The following is a 14,609-nucleotide window of genomic DNA, read 5'->3' as shown; positions in this document are numbered from 1 at the left end:
TAACACAATACCAGCATTTATATACTGGAAATACATAACATATATGGCACACTGGTTGTAATACTAACTGCCAAAACAGGAATCACTGCTTAAATTCCAAGTTTCATTTAGTTTGAGTAGAGACAATGTTCCTACTAATAAAAGGCTCCCTCCAAAACACAAAACCCTATAATCTACACTATATGATCTCTATAAGATACATAACATTTGTCCAACTTGTTTTCTGGTTCCCATAAAAAGATACTTTTGTTGCCATGGTAACTAATGGTAATTGGAAGAAACAATTTATGTGAATGTGCAACTTAGAAGTAATTTTTTTTTTTCTTTAACGTGTGCACTTTTATTTGAACTGGTCTTAAAGTCAGTGTACAGGTAAAGCTCCTCCCCGCCCCCAAGTACTGGCACCAATCTTATTAAACTCCCGGGGAGACTACAAAAAAAGTCTTCATTCACATCTATGTTGGGGGTAGGGAGGGATTTTAGGGGGCCATCCATGATGGTTGACAATTAAAAAAAAAAGTAAGAAGTATTAAGGCGGTAGATACAAAAAGTTTTTTTAAAGGATTACATTAATTTACATGAAAAGCAATACTAGTACTTTCCCCCCTCCCCCCCTCCCCCTCCCCCCTCCCCTTCTGGATGTTTTAAGTAGCTCCTTTTCTCTAAGAGTAGGATAGCCGCCTTCATAGAGGCAAGTAACTCTGTCACAATGCATTATACAATTATTTGGAATGACTTAAAAAAAATGTACAATCAGTGTCCTGAAGACGCACTGTAGAACTTTGGGGATGTTTGTCTCCAACTAAATACTTAGACTGCTCATCACCTTCACCATTCCAGTTTTTAAATCCTGAGTCAAGCGCAAAAAAAAAGAGCCATGCCAATCTCATCTCTTTTTTTGGGCCATTATCACACCCTTTTGACAAAAAAAAAATAACCAAAACAACCAAAAACAAACACAAACAGTCCATTTAGAAGCATTTGCGGTGGACAATGGAAGGCCCAGATTCATCACACTCCTGCTTGCTGATCCACATCTGCTGGAAGGCAGAAAGAGATGCCAGGATGGAGCCTCCAATCCAGAGTATTTGTGCTCAGGTGGGGCAATGATCTTGATTTTCATTGTGCTGGGGGCTAGGGCTGTAATCTCCTTTTGCATCCTGTCAGCAATGCCTGGGTACATGGTGGTACCACCAGACAATACGGTATTGGCATACAGATCCTTATGGATGTCAACATCACACTTCATGAGGGAGTTGAAGGTAGTTTCATGAATTCCACAGGATTCCATACCAAAGAAAGAAGGTTGGAAGAGAGCTTCTGGGCATCAGAGCCTCTCACTGCCAATAGTGATAACCTGCCTGTCAGGAAGCTCATAGCTCTTTTCCAGAGAGGAGCTGGAGGCAGCAGTGGCCATCTCCTGCTCGAAGTCTAGGGAGACACAGCACAGCTTCTCCTTGATGTCATGCACGATTTCCCTCTCAGCTGTGGTAGTGAAACGGTACCCTCTCTCGGTCAGAATCTTCATGAGGTAGTCTGTCAAATCACAGCCAGCCAGATCCAGACGGAGGATGGCATGAGGAAGGGCATAACCTTCATAGATGGGCAGTGTGGGTCACACCATCACCAGAGTCCATCACAATACCAGTGATATGACCAGAGGCATGTAGGGACAGCACAACCTGGATGGCAATGTACATAGCTGGGGTGTTGAAGGTCTCAAACATAATCTGAGTCATCTTTTCTCTGTTGGCTTTGGGGTTCAGGGGAGCTTCTGTGAGCAGCACAGGGTGCTCTTCAGGGGCCACAAGGAGCTCATTGTAGAAAGATGCCAGATTTTCTCCATGTCATCCCACTTGGTGACAATACCGTGTTCAATGGGGTATTTCAGAGTCAGAATACCTCTCTTGCTCTGAGCTTCATCTCCCACGTAGCTGTCTTTCTGGCCCATACCCACCATCACACCCTGATGTCTTGGGCGGCCAACAATGGAAGGGAAGATGGCCCGAGGGGCATCATGTCCTGCAAAGCCAGCTTTGCACATGCCAGAGCCATTGTCAACAACAAGAGCAGCAATATCATCATCCATGGCGAAATTGGAGGTGGCAAGTCTAAACCCTTAGGAGAGACAGAGGCAGTGGTACCGCACCTGGAGGCGGAGGAGGCAAGTGCATGCTGGGTGGAAGAGCTCACAGCTGAACTTAGAAGTAATTTAACTGTCCATTAGTATATGTTATCACCACAGCACTTTTTTCTATAAGTTTAAAAATTAATTTGGTTTTAAGATAGATAAAAGAAGTTCTATATGGAAGGAATATAGAAAAAACATTCCTCCTAGTGTGACAGCAATCAAGTCTTGCCACTGCAACTTCCATTAAGTTTAGGTGGTAAAATAAAAGTCAGTAAAAGAAAATGAAAAATGGCAAAATTTCCAGTTTTCCTCATACTAAAACTATTCATGAAAATAATAGGCACATTTTGCATTTTTGCCATAATTTCTTCATTGTTGTCTTTTATTCTTTAGAGTGGTAGTTTACAAAATGGGATGCATAGTCACAAGAGGTTAGAAATATGATACAGAGCAAGAGATAGGAAGATACTATGAGAAATATGAGAATGTTTATTTTAATGCATTTTAATATTTTAAATTTTTCAAATGAAGACATTCAGTAGGTTTTGAATCTATTTGTTAAAAACATAAAATGTAACTCCTTCCAAATAGTATAAAGCAATTCATTACTATCAAAGAAGAAGGAAATTTACTAGCTTAAGTTTTTAAAAAAAGACTTTGCAAAACTGGTGAAAGGTACTGAAAAATTATCATGATTTAGTCAACAAAACCAATAATCCTGTAGTAAATTGGGAAACAATCTTTACAACTAATGATTCTGACAAAGGACTCATTTCTAAAGAACTCAGTCATATTTTTAAAACAAAAAGCCATTCCCCAATTGACAAATGGTCAAAGGATATGCAAAGGCAATTTACAGATGAGGAGATCAAAGTAATCCATAGCCATATGAAAAAATGCTCTAAATCATTAATTATTAGAGAAATGCAAATTAAAGCTTCTCTGAGGTACCACCTCACACCTCTCAGATTGGCCAATGTGACCAGAAAGGATAATGATCATTGTTGGAAGGGTTGTGGGAAATCTGGGACACTATTACACTGTTGGTGGAGCTGTGAACTCATCCAACCCTTCTGGAGAGCTATTTGGAACTGCGCCCAAAGGGCAACAAAAATGTGCATGCCCTTTGACCCAGCAATACCACTACTGGGTCTGTATCCTGAAAAGATGATGAAAAAGAGTAAAAATATCACTTGTACAAAAATTTTCATAGCAGCCCTGTTTGTGGTGGCAAAGAATTGGAAATCAAGTAAATGTCCTTCAAGTGGGGAATGGCTTAGCAAACTGTGGTATATGTATGTCATGGAACACTATTGTTCTATTAGAAACCAGGAGGGACAGGATTTCAGGGAAGCCTGGAGGGATTTGCATGAACTGATGCTGAGTGAGATGAGCAGAACCAGAAAAACACTGTACACCCTAACAGCAACATGGGGGTGATGATCAACCTTGAAGGACTCGCTCATTCCATCAGTGCAACAATCGGGAACAATTTTGGGCTGTGTGCAAAGGTGAGTGCCATCTGTATCCAGATAAGGAGCTGTGGAGTTTGAACAAAGTTCAAGGACTATTCCCTTTAATTTAGAAAAAACCAGATATCTTATTGTCTGATCTTGTTACCTCTTAGACTTCTTGTCTCTTCTTTAAGGATATGATTTCTCTCTCATCAAACCCAATTTGGATCAAGGTACAACATGGAAACAAAGTAAAGACTGACAAATTGCTTTCCATGGGGAGGGGGGAGGGAAGTAAGATGGGGGGGAAAATTGTAAAACTCAAATAATATCTTTAATAAAAATAAATAAAAAACCCAACAATCCACTTCTATGGATTTTTAACTTTTTCCAACTATAACTGTCAGTCACTAAAACCAAATATTATGATAAACTAAACTTCAAAATGCTATATTATAAAATGTTAAATGAAGATTTTCAGAAATATTAAAGAATGTTTAATCATGATGTTCTCACTAAAATACTATTACTATTTTACTTTTTTTTTAGTTGTTTTTTTTGCAAGGCAATGGGATTAAGTGGCTTGCCCAAGGCCACATGGTTAGGAAATATTAAGTATCTAAGGCTGGATTTAAACTCAGGTCCTCCTGACTTTAGGGCCAGTGCTCTATCCACTGCACCACCTAGCCACCCCATTATTTTACATTCTTAACATTTGTGATAGCAAAAGTATTATACCACTCAATACAAAATAAAACTTATTTTTAAAATGTTCATTTCATCTTTTTATTTCTATTTTTTTTACAAAGTACATAATATATTATCATAATAGTCATATATATGGTGTATGTACATGTGTACAGATACTATTATATGTATGTGCATGGGGACGCGACCAAAATCATTCGAAGGTCAATGCAGTAGAAATTATTGTCATTCATGTCCTGAAGAAAATATTTTCAGGAATTTATATTTCCATCCAAAATAAGCATTGTATGTTTTTTATTTGAAGAATTTACTTGCTTTTTTTTAATCCACTATTTAATTTTTCCATTTTCATGGCAGCTAGGTGGTACAGTGAATAGAGCAACAGCCCTGGAATCAGGAGGACCTGAGTTCAAATAAGGCCTCAAACATTTAATATTTACTTAGTTGTGTGACCTTGGGCAAGTCACTTAACCCCAATACCTTGCAAAAAATCTAAAAACAACCCCACCAAAAACAAGGAAATGAATTTAAGGAAAGAAATATTCTGAATATTAGGATAAAGACTAGACTTAAAAATTCATGTCTATAGGTAACATCCAGAATAGAAATATACTTTAACAATGCAGGTCAGCAGCACCTTCTTGTTCAATTTCAAGCAATCAATATTTGTCAGAGGAAGGATTTGAACTTAGATTTCCCAGGTTTGAAACCATCTCTCTATTCATTATGCCATATTATCTCTTCCAGTCACTGTAATGATTTAATTGTATCAGTTGTTTCTGAAAGACACAAAATTGAGCAGTTAAGAGACTAGTTTCAGCCTATTTCCTATATTTATCTTACTTGTCCAAATCATTTCCACCCAAGGAAATGTTTACAGAAAACAGAGAAGTACTAAGATATATAAGAACCTTGAAAAGCTAGAGAAATGACTGGTGACAAGAAAAATGAAACTCAATAGAGGAAAATGCAAAGTAAAATGCTTGGTAATGAGATGTATAAACTAAGCATATATTGAGAGATGTATAATGACATACTAAAGGTTAGGTAAAAGAATGTAAAGCAGAAAAAGACAAAGAGGTCTTACAGGGATCCACAGAATGAATGAGTCACAGAATGTAAGGGATGGGAGGGACCTCAGAGGCAATCTGGTCCAACTTGTAATTGAACAAATCCCCCTCAACAACATTCCTGACAAATGATCATCCAATCTTTGCTTGAAGAGCTAGCTCCAAAGGAGAAGAATTCATTACTTGTTGAAATAGCTCATTACATTTTTGGATTACTCTGTTAGGATTTTTTCCTTATGTCAAAACTAAATTTGGGTTTATTTTATTCCTATTTCCAATTCCTGGGGTCAAGCAAGTTTCTTCTTTGACATAACAGTCCTTCAAATAATTGAAAATAGTTATAATATGTCCTTGCTGACACTTCAGGCTAAACATCCCCAGATCCTTCAACCATTTTTTATATGACAAGAATTCAGGGTACTGCACCACCTAGATCATCCTCCTCTGGCTGTTCAACAGATAATGAATGTTCTTATCAAGACGTGGTGTTCAGAAATGAATACCCTACTTCAGCTGTGGTATGACCAGGGCAGGGTACCATCAGGTGGAATTATTATTACTATATCATCAAATGCAATCTGAGTGCATTAGCTTTCTAGAATTTTATGTTCTCTTGATACTAAAAGTATAAAATAAGAATCAAAAATTATTAATCAAGGGATAGAGACAATCAGAGAAGAAAAAATATTTTTAATTACATGAAGTTGAAAATGTTTTAACAGTAAGAAAAAGAGAATTTCAAGAATTTTGGTCTCAGAAAAAAGGGCACTGAATAGGTCATAAATGAATTCTCCAAGAAAAAAAAAGTCAGAACCAGATTACAAGTGAATTCTACCAAATGTTTAATGATCAAGCAAATCCAAAATTACATAAACTGTCTGGCAAAAATATGAAAAAGGATCTTACCAAATACCTAAACAAGTATCAATATTGGAAAAGTTAGAACAGAGAAAAAGACCTTTAGACCAATATCTCTAACGAATAACACAAAAATTTTAAATAAAATATTGGAAGGAATAATAATGTTAATATATCAAAAAGATTATCAGAATGAATTTTAATAGAGATTTAGAGTACTGCAGCGTAAGAAAATATATAAATGACAGCAACAACAACAATAATAATTGACATTCATCTAGCAATATTATGGGCTAAACACTTAAGAAATATTATTTCATTTGATCCTCACAACAACCCTGGAAAGTAGGTGCTACTTTAATCCCCATTTTACAGATGAGGAAATTAAGACAAACAGATTAAGTGACTTTCCCAAAGTTACACAGCTAATAAATGTCTGAAGCCAAATTTGAACTCAGGTTTCCCTGACTCTAGGCTCAGAATTCTATCCATTGCACCATCTAGTTGCCTAATAATAGATCAAATTAATAACAAGAATGAAAATCATAAAATATGTGCATAGACACTGCAAAAACTTTTTTTACATTTTTTAAAAACACAAGAAACTAAAGAATAGATGGACATCTCCTGGTGTAGCAGGTGGTAACTATCTAAAGCCAAGACCAAGTATTATAAGTAAAGCTAACAAACTACAGGTCTTTCTAACAAGATCAGGAATAAGCAAGGAATTTTATTATCACCAATACTAGTTCACAAAGATTTAGAAATGTTGATTATTGCAATAAGACAAGAAAAAGGAACTGAAAGAATGACAGTCAAAAAAGAAACAAAATCATTGGGGTTTTGTGCATGATAGTCAAGAATCCCAAGGGCAGTAACAAAAAAAAAGGGGGGAAGGATGGAGAAACAAAACCAGATCTCAAATTATACTACAAAGTAGTAATCATTAAAACAATATAGTACTGATTAAAGAATAGAGAAGTCAATTAATGGATCAGATTAAGTATACAAAATACAAATATAAAGAAGCTTAGTAGCCTAGTGTTTGATAAACACAAAGAACCCAAATACTGGGGTAAAGACTCATTATTTGAAAAAAGTTACAAGAAAAACTGGAAAGTTGTATGGTAGAAATTATGTTTATAACATTTACACTACATACCGATATAAGCTCCAAATGAATACATGACAGATATCAAAGTTCACATCAAAAGCAAATTGCTTTTCAAATTTATAGACAGGGGAACAGTTCATGACTAATCATAGCTAGAAAGATTTATAGGAGATAAAATGAACAATTTTACTTACATAAAATTGGAAGGCCTTACAAACAAAATATTGTAGCTAAAATTAGAAACTTTAACTATATACTATATATATATATATATATATAAACTATATAACTATTAACTAAAAATAGAAACAATTAACTGGGAAAAATCTTTACAAGTTTCTCTGGTAAAGGTCTCATTTTCAAGATAGATAAGGATTAAAATTTTTAATGAGAGATATACTCTTGCTTGATAAATGACCAAAAAATATGAACAGATAAGGAAAACATCCAAATTATCAAGTCCTATGGGCAGACTTCTGGGGCCTAGCAGGCTCCAGGAGCTTTTCCCCACACAACACTAAATGAAACCTCTACACAGACATTAAAGCTATAGATCCCACCAAAAAAAAGAAAAGATCAAAACAAGTTTTCAACTATAGACACTTTGGAGGAACTTCAGTGAAGGTCTGGCTCTTTGGAGGAAAAGGGGAAGTAAAGCCCTGTTGGGTGAGAAAGCGGGAAAGACAGGAGGAGGCTTTTAGCCACAGTGTAGTCCAGGTCCTGACAGCTAGACAATGATATAGGTTCCAGCAATTAGCAAGTAAGTCATCAGGGAGGGTTCCAACTCCAGACAGAGTCTGAACCCTGGGAACACTGGAGCAACAGACAGGACTGGATTGGGAACAAACCACAACATAGACAGAACCTGGAAATGAAAGAGGAGACAAATCAATGCATAGGCAACATCCTGCCCAGCAATATAAGGCAGGGATCAGATTCCAGTCACAGCACAAAAAAGTTTGGGTCTATACTCCCTATACTCCAGGAGCAGAGTTCAAACAATCAAAATGAGCAAAAAAAAAAAACCTAAAAGAATACTAACTATAGAAAGCTACTATCCAGACAGAAATGTTAAAAATGCCATCTCAGAAGAAGAAAGCAGTGACAAATGACCTATATGAGAAGTCTCAGCAGACTATGAATTGAACGTAAATCTAAAACCTCACAGAAAAGCTTTAAAAAAAGAATTTAAAAACCAAAGAAGTGAGGAAGAAGAAAAATGGAAAAAAAGAAAGTATCATTTAGGAAAATTATGAAAAATTGACCAAAGAAATAAATTCCTATAAAAGTAAAAAAATAACCAACTGGAAAAAGAATGCAAATTTTCAAAAAATAAAACTGACCAACTGGAAAAGGAATGCAACTCAACTTAAACTCAAATTGACCAACTGAAAAGGGAACGCAGTTCAGCAAAAAGTAAATCAACTGAAAAAGGAAACACAAAATCTAACTGAAGAAAATAAAAACCTAAAAAATCAGAATTGGACAGAGAGAAATCAATGAATCTATGAGACACCATGATTCCATCAAAAGACTGAAAAAAATTGAAGAAAACATAAAGTACCTTTTAGGAAAAGCAAATGACCTGGAAAATAGATCCAAGGGAGGTATAATTTACAAATTACTGGTCTACCAGAAAGCCAAGATCAAAAAAAAGAAAATAATTGCAGAAAATGTACTTGGAGAATATGGGTATGATTGGCTCTAGTCCTTCATTATTGAAGAAGATCAAAATGGCATCAATATGTTTGAGACAAATTACAATGCAGACCAATATAAGCTCAGAATGCTCTACTACAGGTGGGGCATAAATAATCCAGGTGAACACATGGGATGTTTACTCTAAACATATATATCTCTCTTTTACTTCTTTTACTTTGAGCTACTTTAATTCTTCCTTGCTTCAGTACATTCCCTAATGAGGACAACCTATACTGAGTGGTCCCCTTCCAGTGTCTTAGAATCAGTGCCAAAATTCTTGAGAGGCTGTCCCAGTACTTAAAGTACTTAGAAGTGCTATACATAATTAAATCATAAGTGACTTTACTTTACCAGATACTTAGAGGTTTATAGTATAATGCAGGCAGAGGGTGGGAGGTATTTAGAAGCATTAGGTATCAAGAGATTAGCTTACTCCATATAAGGGTTTTAGTACCATGATTGGAGTACTAAAGGACAGCGGGAGAGAATATACACAATACTTTGTTTGGGGAGGGTGTAAGGCTATGGTTGGAATATTATAGAGACAAAAGGAGAAAGTATACAGTGGGAGAGAATGTACACAATACTTTGGGGAGGGTGTAAGGCTATGGTTGGAGTATTATGGAGACAAAAAGGAGAGAGTTTACTTAGAGGGACTGTACATGAAAACATCACGAAGCTTTGCTTGAAGCTTTGGCTACATTTGGATGAAATATGCTTGGGAGGGGGGTACAAACGTTTCATGAAACAATTTAGCTTTGCATGATGCTTTGATTCATGAGGATTGGTTGTCCATGGAGAATACTTGAAAAGGGAATTAGGAGTAAAATGATTATAATTTAATGTGATTCATGACTCTGGAGAAGTGTATTTTCTAATAAGACAAGAGGGGAGGGTACTTAGTGGCTATGAGGCAATGCTACTTATCAAACAAGCAATCAATCAATCAACCCATGATTGACTGTACTTTGACAGTATTTCTATCAGGTTAGATTTTAAAAGGAATATATTTTGACAAAGATATAAGTACAAGACAGGGTTACAACAATAAAAACACAAAAAGAACCAAAATAGAGGAAGGCCAGGCATTAGTGGATAAATAATACCAGGTAAAGAGGCATAAAAACCTACTACAGAAGAGGTAAAGAAGGGAGGCTGTGAACAGAGTAAATCCTACTCATCACACTTGGCCCAGGGAGGGCCAATTTCTACCCTACAGGGAAATGGTTGGTAGGAAAGGGAAAGAAAAGGGAAGAGGGACTGATAAAAGGGAAGGCAAAGGAATAAGTGAAAGTAAACAAAGTTAAAATTTTAAAGAAGAGTTAAAGGGGAAAGGAAGTAAAATACGGATGAGGAGGAATAGAGGAAAAGAAAGAGAAAAGTTCAAACAGGGAAAGATAACTTGGAGGGAAATAAAGATTTAGTAATCTTAATTGTAACTGTGAATGGGATGAACTTTCCCATAAAATGGATTAAAAATCATATGAAGCACAGTAATACTAACAGGTTAAAGGTATGGAGTACTATTGTTCTATAAGAAACCATGAATAGTCAGGCTCTAGAGAAGCATGGAAAAAATTACAAAAGCTGGTGCTAAGTGAAGGGTGCAGAACCAAGAGAACATTATATACATTAACAACAAGACTGTGAATTGATTAACTGACAAATGCAGTTCCTCTCAGCAGTGCAGAGAGCTGGGACAACCCTGTAAAATCTGTTATGGACAATGTTATCCATATCCAGACAAAGAAAACAAAACAAAACAAATAAACCAAAAACCCTACAGAATCTGAATGAACACTGTACACTTTTTAAAAAAATTTCTCTTAAGATTTTCCTTCCTATCCCATAACTTTCTTTCTTTTCCCTTAGTCCTAATTCCTCATACAGAAAATGACTGATATATGTGGGGAGAGGTATGGGAAGGGAGCATGGAAGGAAATTACAAAACATAAAATATGCATGCAGATGAAATGTTGAAAAACGTTCATAATATGTAATTGTAAAATAAAATAAAATATCAATTGAAAAGAAGTCATATGGAAAAAATATCCAAAATGTCAATTAAGAAATGCAAATTAAAGTAAATATGAGGTTACATTTCATAATCTTCAGATTGGTAAAGATGACCCACAAAAAGAAAATGACAAGTATTGGGGGAATTATAGGAACATAGGCACTGTTTTACTCACTGCTATGGTGAGTTAGTATAGATAGTCTGCATACTAATTTGGAACTATTACCAAAATGTCACTAAACTGTGACCCAGTGATGTCCTTTCTAGGCCTATACTCAAAAAAGAGCAAAGAATGAAGGAAAAAATCCATAGGTAAAAAAATAGTAACTATTATTACTAGAACTTTTTTTCCCAGTGTCAAAAAACTAGAAATTTAGGAGGTGTCCATCAATTGGGGAAAGATTAAATAAATTCTGAAATATGAATGTGATGAAATATTATTGGCATAAGAAATGATGAAAGAATTAAGTTCAAAGAAACCTAGGAAGAATTATTTAAAATGATAGAGTTAAGTGAACAGAACCAAAGAAAAAAATTATACAGTAACAATCACATTACAAATAAAAGTAGTTTTTCAAAGACTAAAAACCTCCATTTAATACATAACCATTCATATTTCAAAGGACTAATGAATTATGCTACCCACTTCCTGACAGAGTGGGCATGGATTCAAGATGCAAAGTGAAAGATACATTTTGGAACATGGATGATATGGGAATTTGTTTTGTTTAAGTATATTTATTCTAAAGGGTTTTTTTTTTAATTTTGGAAAGGATTTATTGAGAGTTTTACAATTTTTCCCCCAATCTCGCTTCCCTCCCCACCCCCCCACAGAAGGCAGTTTGCTAGTCTTTACATCATTCCCATAGTGTAGATTGATCTAAGTTGAATGTGATGAGAGAGAAATCATATGCTTAAGGAAGAATCATATAGTATGAGATATAGCAGAGTTACATAATAAGACAACTTTTTTTTTTAAATTAAAGGTAATAGTCTTTGGTCTTTGTTCAAACTCCACGGTTCTTTCTCAGGATATAGATGGCATTCTCCATCGCAGATACTCCAAAATTATGCCTCACTGTTGCCCTGTTGGTATGAGCAGGTCCATTAATGTTGATCATCATTCCCATGTTGCTGTTAAGATGTACAATGTTCTTCTGGTTCTGCTCATCTTGCTCAGCATCAGTTCATGCCAATCCTTCCAGGCTTCCCTAAATTCCCATCCCTCCTGGATTCTAATAGAACAATAGTGTTCCATCACATACATATATCACAGTTTATTAAGCCATTCCCCAACTGACCGACATTTACCTGATTTCCAATTCTGTGCCACCACAAACAGGGCTGCTATGAACTTTTTTTGTACAGGTGATGTTTTTACCCTTTTTCATAATTTGCATTTCTCTAATAATTAGTGATTTAGAGCAATTTTTCATATGATTATGGGTTTCTTTGATTTCCTCATCTGTAAATTGCCTTGGCATATCCTTTGACCATTTGTCTATTTGCCTATTGCCATTGCTTGTCTTTTTTTTTTATTTGACTCAGGGGCAGCTAGGTGGCGCAGTGGATAGACCACTGGCCCTGGAGTCAGGAGTACCTGAGTTCAAATCTGACCTCAGACACTTAATAACTGCCTAGTTGTGTGGTCTTGGGCAAGCCATTTAACCCCATTGCCTTGCAAAAACTTAAAAAAAATTGACTCAGTTCTCTGTATATTTTAGAGATAAATCCTTTGTCAGAAACACTAATCATAAAAATGTTTCCCAATTTACTACACTTCTTTTTATATTGGTTATAGTGTTTTTGTCTGTGCAAAAGCTTTTTAATTTAATGTAATCAAAATTATCTAGTTTGTTTTTAATGATGTTCTCCATTTCTTCCTTGGTCATAAACTGCTTCCCTTTCCATAGATCTGACAGATAAACTACTCCTTGATTTTCTAGTTTGCTTATAATATTGTTTTTTATGTCTAGATCCTATATCCATTTTGATCTTATCTTGGTTTATGGTTTGAAACTTCCAATTTTTCCAAAAGTTTTTATCAAAGAGGGAGTTTTTATCCCAATAGCTGGACTCTTTGGGTTTATCAAAGAGCAGATTACAATAATCATTTCCTGCTACTGCACCTAGTCTATTCCACTGATCCACCACTCTTATTTCCTAGCCAGTACCAGACAGTTTTGATGACTGGTGCTTTATAATATAATTTTAGATCTGATGGACCTAAACCACCTTCTTTACACTTTTTTGCATTAAATCCCTGGACATTCTCGACTTTTTATTTCTCCATATGAATTTACTTACAATTTTTTCTAACTCATTAAAATAATTTTTTGGAATTTTCATTGGAGGGCACTAAAAAGAAATAGTCTAAGTTTGGTAGAATTGTCATTATTATTATATTTGCTCGGCCTATCCATGAGCAGTTGATATTTGCCCAGTTATTAAAGTCTGATTTTATTTGTATGAGAAGTGTTTTGTAATTACTTTCAAAAAGTTTCTGAGTCTGCCTTGACAGGCAGAGTCCCAGATATTTTATATTGTCTGAGGTTACTTTGAATGGGATTTCTCTTTCTAGCTCTTTCTACTGCATCGTTAGTCATATATAGAAATGTTGAGGATTTATGAGAGTTGATTTTATATCCCACGACTTTGCTAAAGTTGCTAATTATTTCTAGTAGTTTTTTAGATTATTTTTTAGAATTCTCTAGGTATACCATCATGTCATCTGCAAAGAGTGAGTTTTGTCTTTCTTCCCTATCCTAATTTGTTCAATTTCTTTTTCTTCTCTTATTGCTGAAGCTAACATTTCTAATACAATATTGAATACTAGTGGTGATAGTGGACATCCTTGTTTCACCCCTGATCTTATTAGGAATGCCTCTAACCTATACCCATTGCATATAATGCTTGCTGATGGTTTCAAATAGATACTGTTTATTATTCTAAGGAGCAATCCATTTATTCCTATACTCTCTAGTGTTTTAAGTAGGAATGGGTGCTGTATTTTGCCAAAAACTTTTTCAGCGTCTAATGATATAATCATATAATTTCTGATAGGTCTGTTATTGATATACTAACAGTTATCCTAATATTGAACCAATCCTGCATTCCTGGGATAAATCCTACTTGGTCATAATATATTATCCTAGTGATAACTTGTAGTCATTTTGCTAAGATTTTATTTAAGATTTTTGCATCTGGGGGCGGCTAGGTGGCACAGTGGACAAAGCATCTGCTCTGGAGTCAGGAATACCTGGGTTCAAATCTGGTCTCAGACACTTAATAATTACCTAGCTGTGTGGCCTTGGGCAAGCCATGTAACCCCATTTGCCTTGCAAAAACCTAAAAAAAAGAGAAAGAGAGATTTTTGCATCTATATTCATCAGGGAGATAGGTCTATAATTTTCTTTCTGGTTTAGATATCAGCACCGTATTGGTGTCATAGAAAGAGTTAGGCAGAGTTCTGTCTTCACCTATTTTTTTCAAATAGTCTATATAGAACTGGAACCAGTTGTTCCTAAAATGTTTGATAGAATTCACTTGTGAATTC

The 14,609-nt window shown here is 35.4% G+C and overlaps 1 protein-coding gene and 1 pseudogene across 1 annotated transcript in view; both read right to left on the bottom strand.

Annotated features, from left to right (window-relative positions):
- The window catches only part of CYTH3 (cytohesin 3), a 171,691-nt gene that overhangs the window by 128,933 nt on the left and 28,149 nt on the right, over positions 1-14,609 (bottom strand). The gene's annotated exons all lie outside the window — the stretch shown is intronic.
- LOC141501710 (actin, cytoplasmic 1 pseudogene) lies at positions 633-7,558 on the bottom strand (annotated as a pseudogene).

Source organism: Macrotis lagotis, chromosome X, assembly GCF_037893015.1.
Source record: "Macrotis lagotis isolate mMagLag1 chromosome X, bilby.v1.9.chrom.fasta, whole genome shotgun sequence".
Lineage (NCBI taxonomy): Eukaryota > Metazoa > Chordata > Mammalia > Peramelemorphia > Peramelidae > Macrotis > Macrotis lagotis.
Note: the sequence above shows the minus strand (reverse complement) of the source record. Positions and strands in the feature narration are given on the sequence as shown.